This window comes from Aquarana catesbeiana, linkage group LG01 (genome assembly GCF_042186555.1).
Source record: "Aquarana catesbeiana isolate 2022-GZ linkage group LG01, ASM4218655v1, whole genome shotgun sequence".
NCBI classification, from domain to species: domain Eukaryota; kingdom Metazoa; phylum Chordata; class Amphibia; order Anura; family Ranidae; genus Aquarana; species Aquarana catesbeiana.
Window position 1 is genome coordinate 397,121,290 of NC_133324.1, and position 17,379 is coordinate 397,138,668.

At 42.3% G+C, this 17,379-nt stretch overlaps 1 protein-coding gene across 2 annotated transcripts in view; it reads right to left on the reverse strand.

Moving 5' to 3' along the window:
* Positions 1-17,379, reverse strand: part of TJP2 (tight junction protein 2) — a 159,940-nt gene that overhangs the window by 135,519 nt on the left and 7,042 nt on the right. The window lies entirely within an intron of this gene.

Below are 17,379 nucleotides of genomic sequence, written 5' to 3' on the forward strand. Positions count from 1 at the left end.
AGAATCAGTGTAATGCCGCATACACACGATCGGACTTTACGGCAGACTTGGTCCAGAGGACCGGACTCCGTTGGATAATTCGATCCTGTGTGGGCTCCTGTGGACTTTTTTTTCCCAAAAGTCCGATGGACCTAGAAATAAAACATGTTTCAAATCTTTCCGACGGACTCGAGTTCGGTCGAAAAGTCCGCTTGTCTGTATGCTGGTCCGACAGACAAAAACTGACGCTAGGGCATCTATTGGCTACTGGCTATCAACTTCCTTATTTTAGTCCGGTCGTACGGCATCACGTACAAATCCGTCGGACTTTGGTTGATCGTGTGTAGGCAAGTCCGGTCATTTGAAAGTCCGTCGGAAAGTCCGTCGAAAAGTCCGCCCGTGTGTACGCAGCATAACACATGCTAGAACTGCTTAACAAATGCATGCCAATGAAGCTGAAGGAGAATACTAAAGGCAGTGTGCTAAATATATAAGGGCTGGTTGTACCCGGGCCCGGACTGGCCATAGGGCAAACCGGCAGTTGCTCGGTGGGCCGGGGCCGCCAGGCCGCATGTCCTAAGGCCAGGACAAGGGGTGGGCAGGGAGAGAACATGCTCCAGGCCCAGCTGGTGGAGGGAGGGGCACCAGTAACGTTGGTAGCATCGGGCTTCCAGCCGCTGCCCTGCTTCAGTCGCCGGCACCCACATCATTCCTTACAGCCTATGAAACAGAGCCAGGGAAGGTTCCCCTAGACTCCTCCTTGATTCTGATGTGCCCTATGAGAGAAGACGAGGAGGAGTCTGGAAGGACAAACATCTCCTGCCCCAGTCATGATGTATACACAGTCTGAGATGTGTGTATGGAGGAAATGGCGGTGGACTTTGACCGATGACAGAAGAGTAAAGGACAGAAGGTATGGAGGGATGTGGAGGAGAATGATCATAGAGAGGTAGAGTAGGCATTGATAGAAAAGAATGATATTGACCAGAGAGAGAAATGCCAGTGGATAGAAGGGAGGGAGAAGGATTCAGAGAGGAGTGTGGCAAGAATGAAGGCAAAGGAGAATGTTCAGGGTGCAGAACATGCATTTATAGAGCAGAAGGATAGATATATATATCTATAGATATATAGATATATATCTATGTATCTATAGATATATATATATATCTATATATATATCTATATATATCTATCTCTCTCTCTATATATATATATATATATATATATATATATATAATATATACTGTATGTGTATGTATATATATATAGATAGATAGATAGATAGATAGATAGATAGATAGATAGATAGATAGATAGATAGATAGATAGATAGATAGATAGATATAGATATATATATCTATATATATATATAGTACTAAAAGACATCAAGAAACCGGTAGTTGTCATTATTAGTAAGGGCTGAATACCATTTTTGTGTTACGATAACGCTCGTTATCTGCAATGGTGCCTTTCGTTTTGAATGGGACCCACATGCACCTGTGTTGTAGCGCAACACACGACACACAATAATGTGTTGCTGTACATTACATAACAAAAAAAAGGGTCAGGTCTGAATTTGGGTAAACTGTGGTGCATTGGCAGCCCATTCAAAATAAATGGGTTGCATTACCAAATGAGCCCTTAATTGGACTCTACATCTAATACAACTTAAGTTTTTACAGAATTTGTGCTTTTTCAGAAGAAAGCTTTTTTTTATTAAAGTACAGTAGTCTTGATTGGCCAGTTGACTAATATAAGCACAAGTGCCACTTTTCTGATGCAAATAATTTTGAGATAATGGGGGTTATTTACGAAAGGCAAATCCACTTTGCACTACAAGTGTAAACTACAAGTGCAAAGTGCACTTGAAATTGCACTGAAAGTGCACTTGGAAGTGCAGTCACTGTAAATCTGAGGGGTAGATCTGAAATGAGGGGAAGCTCTGCTGATTTTATCATCCAGTCATGTACAAGCTAAAATGCTGTTTTGCCTTGCATGTCCCCCTCAGATCTACAGTGACTGCACTTCCAAGTGCACTTTCAGTGCAATTTCAAGTGCACTTTGCACTTGTAGTTTGCACTTGTAGTGCAAAGTGGATTTGCCTTTAGTAAATAACCCCCACTGTTCTTAATCATAGGCAAGTTTTTTTGTTGTTTTTTTTTTTTTTTTTTTTTTTAAGTACACTAGATTCCTTTTAATTATTCCATCAGAAGGAACCTTAGGCTGACTGTACATTATACAATTTTACTTTAGATTGACCAAAATCATACAATATGAGGTCAAACCTAAACACTTTCCATTTGTATGCAATCAGACAGGCCCTTGTATTACATAGTAAGAAGGTAAATCTAAAGGAAACTGAATAAGAAAATTGTATAATTTGTGGCCAGCCTAATGCCTCGTACACACGATCAGATAATCGGATGATAAAAATCGCTTTTGGATTGATCGCACGATAGTCTGATCTTTAGTACACAGCTTTTGACAGTCGATCGCGACAGTTCTTCCAACAATATCCGAAGGGACAAACACGAAAACTTTTCTTGGACGATAGCCCAGCGGACGACAATCGTTTAATCAGTACAATATGCGTCCGCTAAAAATTAATAAACAAACACCACGCATGATCGGAAACACGAAGGTAACCTGGAAGGAGATGGGAGAATGTAAACAATGTTCGTACCGCGAAAATGCTCCAACATACGAACAGACAGAGAGGAAGAACGATAATACTATGCCAGTCAGTGCCACATCCAGTATTTAAGAACAAAAAAAAGGTCTCCCCTAGGGTGAACTTTGAAGGCACATACAAACAGAAGCAGATTAGTACAGTTCTCCGTTCGTTAAGAGAACAAGCAAAAAAACGCGTGCTAATGAAATGTGTGGAGAGCAATACACGAATATGCCTCTACAATATGAACGGGAATAGCCAGGTGTGGCAGACACAGGGGTCACATGTATATGACATTACTTCCGATATGTAGCTACGCAAACAGGAAGCTTTTCCAGAATCATACGAAAAAAATTGTACATTTAGTAGAGTGCAAAATGTACTCTTGAATTCAATATTAGTATTATGCAACAAAGTGCGAACGATAAGTCGTACGATTATCTGATCGTGTGAACTTGGCATTAGGCTGGCCATACATTATACAATTTTCTTGTTCCATTTCCTTTAGAGCAGGGATATGCAATTAGCGGATCTCCAGCTGTTGCAAAACTACAAGTCCCATCATGCCTCTGCCTCTGGGTGTCATGCTTGTGGCTGTCAGAGTCTTGCTATGCCTCATGGGACTTGTAGTTCTGCAATAGCTGGAAGTCTGCTAATTGCATATCCCTGCTTTAGATTTACCTTCAACTATGTAATGAAAGGGTCTGCCTGATTGCACACAAATCTAAAAGAAAATTGTTCAAGAAAGTTGTATAATGTATGGCCAGCCTAAAAAATGGCACCTCTGCATTGTTTTTAATGGCTTTAATTTGACTGAACACGCAGCACATATATGTTAGGAAATCCACCATTACATTTCGGACTATTGCAGTACAATCAGACTAAAATCTTACAAAATATGTAATCATTATAATGCACATGAGTTAGGGAGGGGGGGAGGATTTGAATCCAGCACAAATAACGACTAACAGAAGTGAGACAATATTTATTCCCGACAAACTAGAACACTTATGTACACAATTAGACAAACATAGCTATATACATGAGAAATGTTGACGGTGAGGTGTGTGCAATGTCCAATGATGAAAACACAGGGAACAACCTCAAAGGACCAGTTGTTATATTGCCTTACCCTGAATACTGCCACAGATTTGCATGTCTTCCTTCTGGAAGCAGTTCCCTCTTATTCAGGGGGGTGATGCCAATGGCAGCCTCTAGAATAGTAAAATATTTCTTGTACCTCATGCTGCCTCTGTCACTCCACCTCTGCATCAAGTTGTGACTGGGTGAACCGCTGCGCCTGCGACTTTTGATCCCACATCTGTAAGCAGCTGCTGTGATCTAGTTAAACCATGCATGATGGCTATAACACAAACTAATCGTAATGCCGTGTTTTAAAAACATATCCGGGAAAAAAAAAAAAAAAGATGCATAGCGCAGAGTAGGTTGTCTGTAACGTCACTCTTATATAATTCCAGTGATCTTAAAATAAAGCCGTAATGAAAATTCTCTGGAGTTACAATCATGTTGTAAGCCTTTCGCCGTACGGACTAGAACTCCAAGTCACTAATCCCTAGATAAATCTTTTAGGTCAGCAATCTACCAAGTGTTACGGGTCCACAATAAGAGACCGCCGCAGCAGTTTAAGTGGACTTTAACTGATAGGGTCGAGGTCATGCGATTATTATCATTGGCCCCAATACCAAGACCTCAATCCAATGGAATCTGCTTCTCAGTGCGGATCTTTTGATATTTTCCTTTCCTGTATTTATCCCAGTTTATTGAATTTATCGTAGTGGAATTTTAATCCATCTTTAGAAGCACACCATATGACAGCAAAAGTGGCACCATATTGAACTGAAAAAAAAAAAAAAACGAATGAACTTATGACTGAGCTTCGTTCAGTGATATGTCTAACCACAGTTAGCTGGCCATAAGTTACAGAACATTTGCAAACAGTTAAAGGCCATGTAGGTTTATGCTTTGCCGAAACTGCGTTGCAATGCTAGTTATTTTGAATAGCACCCCAACTTACTATTATGCCCCTTACACACGATCGGACATTGCGACAACAAAATCCATGGATTTTTTGCCAATGGATGTTGGCTCAAACTTGTCATGCATACACACGGTCGCACATAGTTGGTCGGAAATTCCGAACATCAAGAATGCGGTGACCTACAACACGTACGACGAGCCGAGAAAAATGAAGTTCAATAGCCAGTGTGGCTCTCTTGCTTGATTCCGAGCATGCGTGGAACTTTGTGCGTCGGAATTGTGTACACACGCTAGGAAATTTACGACGATGGATTTTGTTGTCGGAAAATTTGAGATCCAGATCTGAAATTTTGTGTGACGGAAATTCCGATGGAAAATGTCCGATGGAGCCTACACACGGTCGGAATTTCTGACAACAAGCTCACATCGAACATTTCCCGTCGGAAAATCTGAACGTGTGTACAGGGCATTACTGTAGCAGGAATGTACCTGTACTGCAGCGTGTTGTGGTGACGTTACATGCATCACAAGACATGGCACATGCCACCTGTTGTGGTGAACGCCATTAAAAAAGAATGGAACATTTATTTTTAGTGTATTCATCGCAATGTAGATTGAAAGGGGAATGAAGCTCTTCTAAAGTTGAATGCAAAGATTCACTATGAGCTTTGTTATGTTGCATTAAAAAAATGTGATATCATTTTAATCAACAGACTTTGAGTGCCGGTTCACACTGGGGCGGCTTCAAAAGTCGTCCGAGTCTGAAGCCGGCCCGTATAGCGCGACTTCAGCGCGGCTTGCAAAACGACTTCTGTATAGAAGTCAATGCAAGCCGCTCCAAGTTGCCCTAAAGTAGTACAGGAACCTTTTTCTAAAGCCGCGTACACACGGGCAGACTTTCCGACGGACTTTCAACAGACTTTTGACGGACTTCCAATGGACTTTTTAACGTCCGGACTAGCCTACACACGATCACACCAAAGTCCGATGGATTCCTAGGTGATGACGTACACCGGACTAAAATAAGTAAGTTGATAGCCAGTAGCCAATAGCTACCCTAGCGTCGGTTTTTGTCCATTGGACTAGCATACAGATGAGCGGATTTCTGGATCCGGTGGAGTTACGTCATAAAGATTTGAAGCATGTTCCAAATCTAAAGTTCATCAGATTTTCGACTGGAAAAGTCCACTGAAGGTCCGATGAAGCCCACACACGATCGGATTGTCCGTCGGACCAGTCCGGTTGAAAAGTCCGACCGCGTGTACGTTGCATAAGTCGGAGCGACTTGAGTCAATCCTATTGCACTGAGAACGGTTCCATTGCACTGAGTGGAGCGCAACTTGTCAGGCGGCTAAGTCGCCTGACAGGTCGCCCCTGTGTGAACGGGCACTGAGGCTTATATTTTGGGGTAAATATACAAGGTGTGTGTAAATAATGCCTCTATTTTTTTTCAATTTTTTTACAATTTCTTTGAAAAAAAAGTAAATAACAGTATATGTATACAATTTTGATATCAAATAAAATCCTATCTGTCTAAAAAGTACATAGAATACATTATAACACCAAAAGTATTTGTGACACCTGTCTTTACACACAGCCTCACTGCATGGGCAAAAAAATATGCCTAAAGTTCAGCTTTAAACCTTTTAGCATTTGTTTAGTCCAACGTACACTACATTACCAAAAGTATTGGGAAGCCTGCCTTTACACGCACATGAACTTTAATGGCATCCCAGTCTTAGTCCGTAGGGTTCAAGGAGTGTGTCTATGGGAATGTTTGACCATTCTTCCAGAAGCACATTTGTGAGGTCAGGCACTGATGTTGGACAAGAAGGCCTGGCTCACAGTCTCCGCTTTAATTCAGCTGTTATAGCTGTAAAGGGTGGCCCAACTCAATATTGAACCCTACAGACTAATTCCCTGTACACACGGTTGGATATTGATCGGACATTCCGACAACAAAATCCATGGATTTTTTGCGACGGATGTTGGCTCAAACTTGTCTTGCATACACACGGTCACACAAAGTTGTAGGAAAATCCGATTGTTCTGAACGCGGTGACGTAAAACAGGTATGTCGGGACTATAAACGGGGCAGTAGCCAATAGCTTTAGTCTCTTAATTTATTCTGAGCATGCGTGGCACTTTGTGTGTCGGATTTGTGTACACACGATCGGAATTTCCGACAACGGATTTTGTTGTCGGAAAATTTTATAGCAAGCTTTCAAACTTTGTGTGTCGGAAATTCCTATGGAAAATGTCCTATCACACATTTTCCATCAGAAAATCCTATAGTGTGTACAGGGCATAAGACTGGGATGCCATTAAAGTTCATGTGCGTGTAAAGGCAGGCTTCCCAATACTTTTTGTAATGTAGTGTACATTGGACTAAATAAATACTAAAAGGTTTAAAGCTGAACTTTAGGCATTTTTTTGCCCATGCAGTGAGGCTGTGCAGTGGAGTAATTGCTCTTCTTTGTCTAAGGGTTCAGAATGCCGAGATATACTCACCTAATCCCCCAAGCCTCACAGCACATGACCGGTCCCTTCAGCTCGTCCCCCATGGGCCAGTGGTCTTGTGCAGTGGACTGCTCCTGACGTCATCACGCCCACAAACCGGCTCTGGAATGAAGGCATTAGGAACAGTCCATCGCTGGATGTGGGGGTCCCTGTTTTCTGTATCAAAAGATGGGGTGCGTAAAGGTTCTGTGTTCACCCCTAGACAAACCAAGCAGTTAACCCATGCACTGCAGGCTCAGCACCACTTCATGGGAATAAAAAAATGGGCTTTGAGGTGCACAGCTGAGATATCTTGGAAAAACACTCTGGGACTTGAATGAATGAATGAATAATTTGTAAAGCGCTGCAAATGCGAACTGAATCGCCTCCAGGCACTGAATGTGTTGTGTTGTCAGCTTCTTAGAAGAGGTAGGTCTTGAGTTTTTTCCTGAAGGCCAGATGGTTTTCTTCCATGCGGATGTTAGTCGGAAGAGCGTTCCATAGCCAAGGTCCTTGGACTGCGAACCTTCGTTCTCCCTTTGCTTTGTAGTGGAATTTGGGAATGAGGAGGAGGTTTTGGCTAGATGATCGAAGGTTGCGATTGGGTGAGTAGTGTTTTATTTTATCTCAGAGGTACTGAGGGGCGTTTCCTTGTATGCATTTGTGGGTAAGGCAAAGGGTCTTGAATGTGATCCGATTCTTTACATTTAGCCAATGTAGGCTCCTCAGGGATGGGGAGATGGACTCCCAGGGTTTTTTTCCTGTTAGCAGTCTTGCCGCCACGTTTTGAATGGCCTGTAGGCGCGCAAGCGGAAATTGGGGTAGCCCTATGTAAGAGGATTAAGAGAGAAAACCCTGGGACTCGAGTTGTAGCCAGTCCATCAAAAAATATTTAGCTTTTTAAGAATTGCCAGAGGGCCGAAATATTGTGTGTGTTAGCATGTTGTGCTTCTATTAGTTTTGAATGGTACCCCAGTGCACTAAGGCAGTGCAGCACACCACAAAGCACTGTAACACTGCATTGATAAGAAATGTACATTTCCCCTTGACGTGATTCTTTTTGTCAGTTCTGGTTGCATTGGTAGCCTATTCATTTAAATAGACTGCCTTTGTGCAACACGCATTAGCACTTAACATGACATGTTAAAGTAATTGTAAACCCCTGAAATGAAAAATGAAAAAAGCATATCCTAATATAGTATGTATTTGCCTCAACCCAAAGCACCTAGGGTGATTTCTATCTGCTGTGTTATTTCTCTGTCATCTGCATGAGCCACTTCTGACAGTCACCAAGCAATCCTGGGAGAAGCCCCGCCCATCCACGCAGCCTCATCAGTGCCTCCTCATCAGTGCCCACCAGTGCCACTTATTCAGTGCGCACCAGTGTTGCCTCATCAGTGCCCATCAGTGCGGCTTTATCAGTGCCTACCAGTGCCCATCAATGCAGCTTCATCAGTGCCCACCAGTGTTGCCTCATCAGTGCAGATTCATCAGTGCCTACCAGTGCCCATCAATGCGGCCTTATCAGTGCCCTTCAGTGCCCATCAGTACAACCTCATCAGCACACATCAGTGAAGGGGAAAATTTACTTGTTTGCAAAATTTTATAACAAACTATGAAAAATGTTTATTTAATTTTTTTTTTTTTTCATTTTCAGTCTTTTTTCGCTTGTTTAGCAAAGAAATAAAAAAAAAAAAAACACCAAAAGATTAAATACCACCAAAAGAAAGCTCTATGTGTGTGAAAAAATAATAAAAATTTTATTTGGGTACAGTGTTGCATGACCGCACAATTGTAATTCAAAGTGCGACAGTGCTTAAAGCTGAAAATTGGCCTGGGCAGGAAGAGGGTATAAGTGCCCGGTAAGCAAGTGGTTAATGCAATGCACCAGAACAGTAAAGTGTTAATGGGCCCTAAGCTCTAACGAGCCGGGCCCTCTGATCCCTCCTGTATTGATTTGTATTGTAAGTGTGCGTTGTAAAGCGCTGCGCAAACTGTTGGCGCTATATAAATCCTGTATAATAATAATAATAATGGTCTCTTATGTCAATGAGCATTAGGACTCTGCACATGAGTCCCTGGGTCTGCATAGTTGTTGCAGCAGCTTCAGCAGGTCCCATTATCCCTGCTTTGTTTATGACCTATTTTATAAATGATGAATGCAACAGCAGTGGTGGGAACGGCACTTTTGTATCAGGACTGAGGCTCCCAAATAGATGAAAGAATGGAAAAGTTACACCAATGTAGATTTGAGTAATGACTGATAAGTAACTAGTCAGCCCGCTGGGTTACATCTGCAACTTTAGATCGATTTTAGTGGACAGACCTTTTAAAGCTCAACCTCCACCTAAAACATTTTATTTTGTTGTGCACAGTATTGGAACGGGTAGGAGCTTGTAATCTGTCATTTGCAACCAGTAATAAAACATTTTAGGGTGCCTAAGCCCCTCCTCAGTGTATCACCCTGCTAGTACAATTATTTTAAATATACAGTAAGCACACCACATACCAAGAATGCTTATGCAATAAAGTTGTATTCAGTATATAGGCACAATTATACAATAGGATATCCAATTATGTGATATCACATCAGGCAATAAACCTTTGCTTGATGTGACATGGCCTACTTGGATTTTTGTACCTATTGCATGATCGTGTTTATAGGCCGAGTAAAACCATATTGTAAAAGCATGCTTGGTATGTGGTTTGCCTACTCTGTATATTTAAAATGAAGGGTAATTGTCTGTGTCAGGTCTTATGGCCATATGTGTACATATTGGAGAGGTTTCCTGTCACTTGCTGTCCAGACACAAAGTGATGGGAAATAAATCCTTCCACTGAAGACACATACAAACCATTTTTAGAAGAGTGGGGAAGGTCTGGAACTTCTGCCTGGGCCTATATTGTTGTCTATGCTTTCCTGTCACAGTGACAATCATTCCCCCCCCTTTTCTTGTATTGGTGACACAGAGGCAGGATGTAAGAAATGGGGACATAGACATAAAACCTTGCAAAAATGTTAAAGCAGTATTAAACCCAAAAACAAAAATGTAATATATTGCAGCTTATTAGCTGGGATGACTGTAATATTTTTCATTTTTAGGCTTTTCTCCTCTGTTTTGACAGATCCAGCCAGTAACACCCCTCCTGTATTAAATTGCCTCTGTAGCGTCACATATGGCGACCCATCACATTTCGCTGCCTGCTGGAGTGCGCATGCGCGACGCAGCCATATGCGTTCCAACACATTTTTTACGACAAAACTCCACACCCCTCGTGGGCTCGCTTTCGATCGCCACGCTTCGGGCACGGCCTCACTTCACTTGGCATAATTATATTCTAACTCCACTTGGACACCTTTGGACAGCATCATTGTCAGTCTGGGGGGAGGGGAGTGTTATATGCACTAGTAGATTTAGATACTTTAAACAAAGCCAGACTCCAGCTAATACTTTGTATGCATTTACAGCTATAGTTTTTTACTCTTTTGGGATAAAGGTTTTACATAAATTAATCAAAACGTATCATTGTAAGCTCCCCTGGCAGTGGTAAATGTTTTTTTTTTATCAACCTCTTAATTGCTACATCTGCAGGACAGCTTGTTTTGTTGAAAATCAACAGACTTACTGCCTAGATCAGTGGCCTCAAAACTGAGGCCCGGGGCACAGATGTGGCCTTTTGCTTGCTTTTATCCAGCCGTCAGGGGAACTAATTTCATCCACTGATACCAACAATGGAGCATACCCCCCCCCCCCCAGTGACACCAATGAAGGGGCACAATTCCTCCCAATGACACCCAACAATGGGGCACACCAATGATGGGGCATTGTTTATTCCCACAGACATTGGGACCTTTTCTACTCCCAATGCCCACAGTCCGGCCTCCTCTTAAGTCTGAAGGACAGTAAACTATGTTGTGCAGAGTATTGAAATCATGCACATGAAGCTTCTTGTTTGCAGCAATAGCTTTGCTTTTATGGAGGATTAGCAGAACATATCTTTTACAGCATGTCTTTATCATGGAACAGGAACATACAAAAACACAGTGAGGAAAGCAAACACTTCCTCTCATTTCATTACCATAGGTAACGCACTATAACACTGCATCGCCCCACCCCACTGCATGCTGCATAGATAGGTATAATGCATACAGTATTGTCAGTTTATAAGTAACTATGCTGTTGCTCTTCCAAAAAACCGGCCCTTTGTTTAGAATAGATAACTAGGTAAAAATAAAAGAAAGAAAGCCTAAAAAAGAAAACAAATACAGCCTTCACATCTAAAAATTGGTAAGCTCAGCTCCAGTATAATAAATGTGTGCTACTAATACCGTTTTTACCCTCTCTCATCTGTCTGAAGAGTTTGTCTTTAAACAAGTAACTGGCATGTGTCTGTTTTTTGCTGGTTTAGATAGATACACTATGGGGGTTATTTACGAAAGACAAATCCACTTTGCACTAGAAGTGCAAAGTGCACTTGAAATTGCACTGAAAGTACACTTGGAAGTGCAGTCGCTGTAAATCTGAGGGGTAGATCTGAAATGAGGGGAAGCTCTGCTGATTGTATTATCCAATCATGTGCAAGCTAAAATGCTGTTTTTTATTTTCTTTGCATGACCCCCTCAGATCAACAGCGGCTGCACTTCCAAGTGCACTTTCAGTGCAATTTCAAGTGCACTTTGCACTTGTAGTTTGCACTTGTAGTGCAAAGTGGATTTGCCTTTAGTAAATAACCCCCAATATTACCAAAAGTATTGGGAAGCCTGCCTTTACACGCACATGAACTTTATTGGCACCCCAGTCTTAGTCCATAGGGTTAAATATTGAGTTGGCCCACCCTTTGCAGCTATAACAGCTTCAACTTTTCTGGAAAAGCTGTCCCCAAGATTTAGGAGTGTGTATGAGAATGTTTGACCATTCTTCCAAAAGCGCATTTGTGAGCTCAGGGACTAATGTTGGATGAGAAGGCCTGGCTCCCAGTCTCTTCTCTAATTTATCCCAAAGGTGTCCTATCGGGTTGAGGTTGAGTGCTTTGAGAACTGGTGCGCAATCACATTGGAACAGGAAGGGATTATCCCCAAACTGTTCCCACAAAGCTGGGGGCATGAAATTGTCCAAAATGTCTTGGTATGGTGACGCCTTAAGAGTTCCTTTCACTGGAACTAAGGGGCCAAGCCCAACCCCTGCAAAACAACCCCAACACCATATTCCCCCTCCACCAAATTATTTGGACCAGTGCACAAAGTAAGGTCAATAAAGACATGGATTAGCGTGTTTGGGGTGGAGGCACTTGACTGGTCCTGACCTCAACCCGATAGAACACCTTTGGGATGAGTTATAGCGGAGACAGCAGGCCAGGTCCTCTTATCCAACACCAGTGCCTGACCTCACAAATGCGCTTCTGGAAGAATGGTCAAACATTTCCATAGACACACTCCTAAACCTTGTGGACAGCCTTCCCAGAAGAGCTGAAGCTGTTATAGCTGCAAAGGCTGGGCCAACTCAATATTGAACCCTATGGACTAAGACTGGGATGGCATTCAAGTTTCTACTCATTTAAAGGCAGGCGCCCCATTACTTTTAATAATATAGTGCAGGGATAAGCAATTAGCGGATCTCCAGCTGTTGCAAAACTACAAGTCCCATCATGCCTCTGCCTCTGGGTGTCATGCTTGTGCCTGTCAGAGTCTTGCTATGCCTCATGGGACTTGTAGTTCTGCAACAGCTGGAGGTCCGCTAATTGCATATCACTGATATAGTGTATATTTCATTTCACATCCTAATAGTTTTTCCAGAATGTTCTGCAATGATATACTGTAGAACTTTGATAGTCTCAAAAAAAATAGCCAATTAGGTTAAACCTCCCATTCTATAACCTGCACTGAATAAATTAAATCTGACTAGTGACTCTGGGCAAGTGTCAATTTGTTTTTCCTCGGTTATCATAAATCCTAATTTGAGTAACTTCAACTGTCATTTTCATTGATCGTTTGGAATTATCTCTGTGTTTGCCAAACTCTCCTTCTACTGTACAAGCTCACTTATATTTTTGTCATTGTAAAAATAGAAGTAATGTCAATGGTTTGCCTAGCTGATCCTGTTATTTCACGAAAAACAATAGACCCTCTGTTGTCTCTAATGATGCCAAATATCTACATGCGCCTGGTGGCCAGAGACCATGTGATTAGCTGCCTAGGTTTGGGTCATCTGAGGGAACTCAGTCAGAAGATTTCATGGCTGGAATGAGTTCCCTTTTTAACTTGAATTAACGATGGCTGGTAATGCCTGGTATGGACACTACTGATTCATAGGAGGTGTGAATTTCTTTTTCAACCATTTTTTATTATTATTTTTTGAAAAGAACAAAAAGTAAGTGATCACCTTCCAGAGCAGCAAACAATCCTTGCGTGCTCTGTACATAAAACAAGAATGATACATAAGTGGAGGTGAGAGGAAGAAATATACCAAAAGAGAAAACCAGAGAAGATCTTGGTAGCTAGGTTTAGTCCTTCATAAGGCCACAGGTGTATACTCGAACTCCATATAGCACAAACTTTGTTAACATTGGGAGATAGCCGTCTAGACAGCTGCTCTTAAAAATGGAATACAAAGCAACAAGTCATAGGGATCTGGAGGTCAACACCTCACCAATGTGCTCTGTACATAAAACAAAAATGATACATAAGTGGAGGTGAGAGGAACAAATATACCAAAAGGGGAAACCAGAGAAGATCTTGGTAGTTAGGTTTAGTCCTTCATAAGGCCACAGGTGTATACTCAAATTCCATATAGCACAAACTTTGTTAACATTGGGAAATAGCCATCTAGACAGCTTCTCTTGAAAATGCAATACAAAGCAACAAGTCATAGGGATCTGGAGGTCAACACCTCACCAATGTGTAATCAGTATGAGGAGGCCTGCAAAGTAGAAAAGCCTTAATCCAGTGAGTATAGCTTCCTGAGTATTTCCCATTATGGTACAATAAAACAATCCCACATAAGGAACTCAAGCCCCACAACTGTAGACACAAGAAGCTCTGTTAAGAAAAGAACAGAAGAGCTGCTAAAGCATGAAGCCAAGACTGGCAACAATCAAAAGAACAATAGAAAAGGTAAGGATAGGAAAAAGAATAAAGAAAGAAGTGCTTCCGTTCGGGGATCCTCGATACAATATAAGTCGCGTTCATTCGGGACCTGCAGGTAGGCTAACCAAGGATGAAGGACCATATTTTATCAAAAGTGGATTGTTTGTCTCGTAAGACACTTATGTTTTTTTGTCGTTCAACAATGATCCACGTAAGTTTCCTTTTCACTAATGCAATGTCTACTACAGGGCTTTTCACTCTGTGGCTATAGAATCTTTTTCTGAAACATGAAGTAAATTAAGGTCTGGATATGTCCTGGAACATTTTCGACAGGCTTATTAAGTAAGGTTATGCTTGCATCTCTAAGGATGTTAACCATTGTGGCTGAAAAAATAAATGAGTGAAACCCTCATCCAAAAGCGGCGGACCTTAGGGCACGTCCACCAAACGGCCAATAGTGTGCCTATCTGGCCACAACCCCTGTGAATTTCAATTCTAGGTTCACATTATTGCAGAATAAACTCTTGTTCTGTGAATAGATATGGTGTCATTTGACATTCTATGTCGCATGTTACAGCAGATAACAGACGGGAAGTCATTACATTCATTATATTCCCTATACACAGTGTCTGCCAGAGATGTATGTCAATGTACAAGTAATAATACTTTTATCAGGAGCTCATTCTATGAAATTCTGACATGCAAAGAAAGGTTTGAGGCCTCAACTAAATCTGAAACAGATCACATTTTAGCAATGTGCTGAAACAGAATCCCTCTGATAAACCATTTCTATTGAAAATAGGATTGAATTATCCTGTCATAAGCATGGTGGTTCCTTTTAAATACTATTAAAGGACAAAAGGAGAGATTGCATAGCCTATTCCATAATGCAGACAGATAAAATGTGCCTCTCGAAGGTCGTTTAAACTGGATTTTCTGCCTATGGCCCTTTCAGGCCTGGATCACATTTTTTTGTGCTTTTTGCAGAAACGCATTGCAGTTCATTTAACATGGTTTCCTATGGGACACGTTCACATCTATGCTTTTTTTCAGGCGCTGCATTTTTGGAAGGGGTCAGGGACTTTTTAAATGCAAAACGGTGCGTTTTTGGTTCAATAGACTTCAATGGAGAAGCTGTAATAAAGCATGTACTGCGTTTTTGCCACGATTTTGCCACATTTTGCCTTTTTTTAATCTGCCCAACAACTAGTTGGCAAAAAAATGCTAAATGCATCAAAAAATATGTGTCAAAAACGCATGTCAGAAATGTTGCAAAGGCAAGCTGCATAGGTGTAAACCAGGCCTAAAGGATAACTAAACCCAACAACAAAAATATAATATATTGCAGCTTACAGTCCTTAGATATGGTGGCTGTCTTTGTTTATTTAATTTTTTTTCAAGCTACGAACATTTTCAGCAAATACAGAATATACCTGTTGATCTTGCCAGACATGCCATGTCCGTGTCAATTCCCTGTGAGCTGCACAGAGTAATATCTTCCTTCCTAACTATCTCCTGTAAACTACTGATTGTCCTGTCCCCCATGTAATAGAGATTAGGAAATACAGACATGTTTGTCAGTGGTGGCCCGTGCATTGTGGGCACACGGGCACCGCCCCCCCATCCATGCGCCCGGCGCCTTTCAGGACGCTGGACGCATGGGTTCCTATGGTGGGGGCGGGAGGGGGTGGTACTTTTTGAAGCACCTGATTAGAGCCGGAGGCTCTAATAGGCTTCAAAATAGGGTGGGCTCGGGGAGAGAGTGCGCCCTGATCCCACCCAATTGTGTGACGATAGCGAATGAATTTTCGCTATTTTCACACTAACCTTCCTCCCCGCCTATCAGGAGGCAGGCGTCAGACCTGTTTCTTGATTGGCCAAAGCGCCAGGCCACCCTATTGGATGCCTGGCGCTTAGGAAGAGGAGCAGAGGAGACACACGCTTGAGTGGAGGTCGCCGCCGCTCTGGTGCAATGGGAGAGGAGCTGCTGTGGTAAGTGCCAGGGGGTCTGTCAGAGCGGGGGGGGGAGGTTGGGGGTGCTGCCAGAGCCGCGAGCCCCGCAAGTGGGGTGGTGGGCACAGTGGCTGCATATGATGGGCACAGTGACTGTTTGGTGGGCACAGTGACTGTATTTGGTGGGCACAGTCGCTGCATATGCTGGGCACAAGGTCTGCATATGATGGGCACAGTGACTGTATTTGGTGGGCACAGTGGCTGCATATGCTGGGCACAGTGGCTGCATATGCTGGGCACAGTGGCTGCATATGCTGGGCACAGTGACTGCATTTGGTGGGCACAGTGGCTGCACATGATGGGCACAGTGGCTGCACATGATGGGCACAGTGGCTGCATATGATGGGAACAGTGGCTGCATATGATGGCACAGTGGCTGCATTTGCTGGGCACAGTGGCTGCGTATGATGGGTACAGCGGCTGCATATAATGGGCACAGTGGCTGCAATTTATGGCACAGTGGCTGCATTTGATGGGCAAAGTGTCTGATTTGATAGGCACAGTGAGGCTGCAACTGATGTTATTTTTTTTTTTTTTTTAAGTATTTTTCAGAATTTTTCAGTTTGTTTGTGCCCCCCCAAAAATTTTGAGCACCAGCCGCCACTGATGTTTGTACTCTATTTCAGGGGAGCAGCCTAGGGTGACAACACTGGCTCCCTTTATAGAAACAGTGAAGGAATGATGTAGCCACCCAGGGACAGGAAGTGTGTTATTGCAGGATTATGCAGTTTGAATAAATGAAAGCAGCTACCACACCAAAGACTAGTAAGCTGCAATATATTACATTTTTGGTTTTGGGTTCAGTTACACCTTAATCACATCAGCATCCCTGTAGTAGTAGAGTTTAGTACTAGGTCACCAGCCAATAAAGACCAGGGGAAGGGAGTGTTAGATGTACTAGTAGATTTAAATACACTAACAAACTGAAACCCAACTGCAGCTAACACTTTTTAGTCAGTTACAACAGTTTTTAACAGTTTTTAACTTTTGGGATAATAGTTTTACATAAAGAAATAAAAGCTGATCATTGTAAGCACCCCTGTCAGAGGTAAATGGTTTGTCTCAATGCTCTAACTGCTACTTCTGCAGAATAGCTTGCTTTGTTGCAAAACAACAGACTTACTGGCTGGATCAC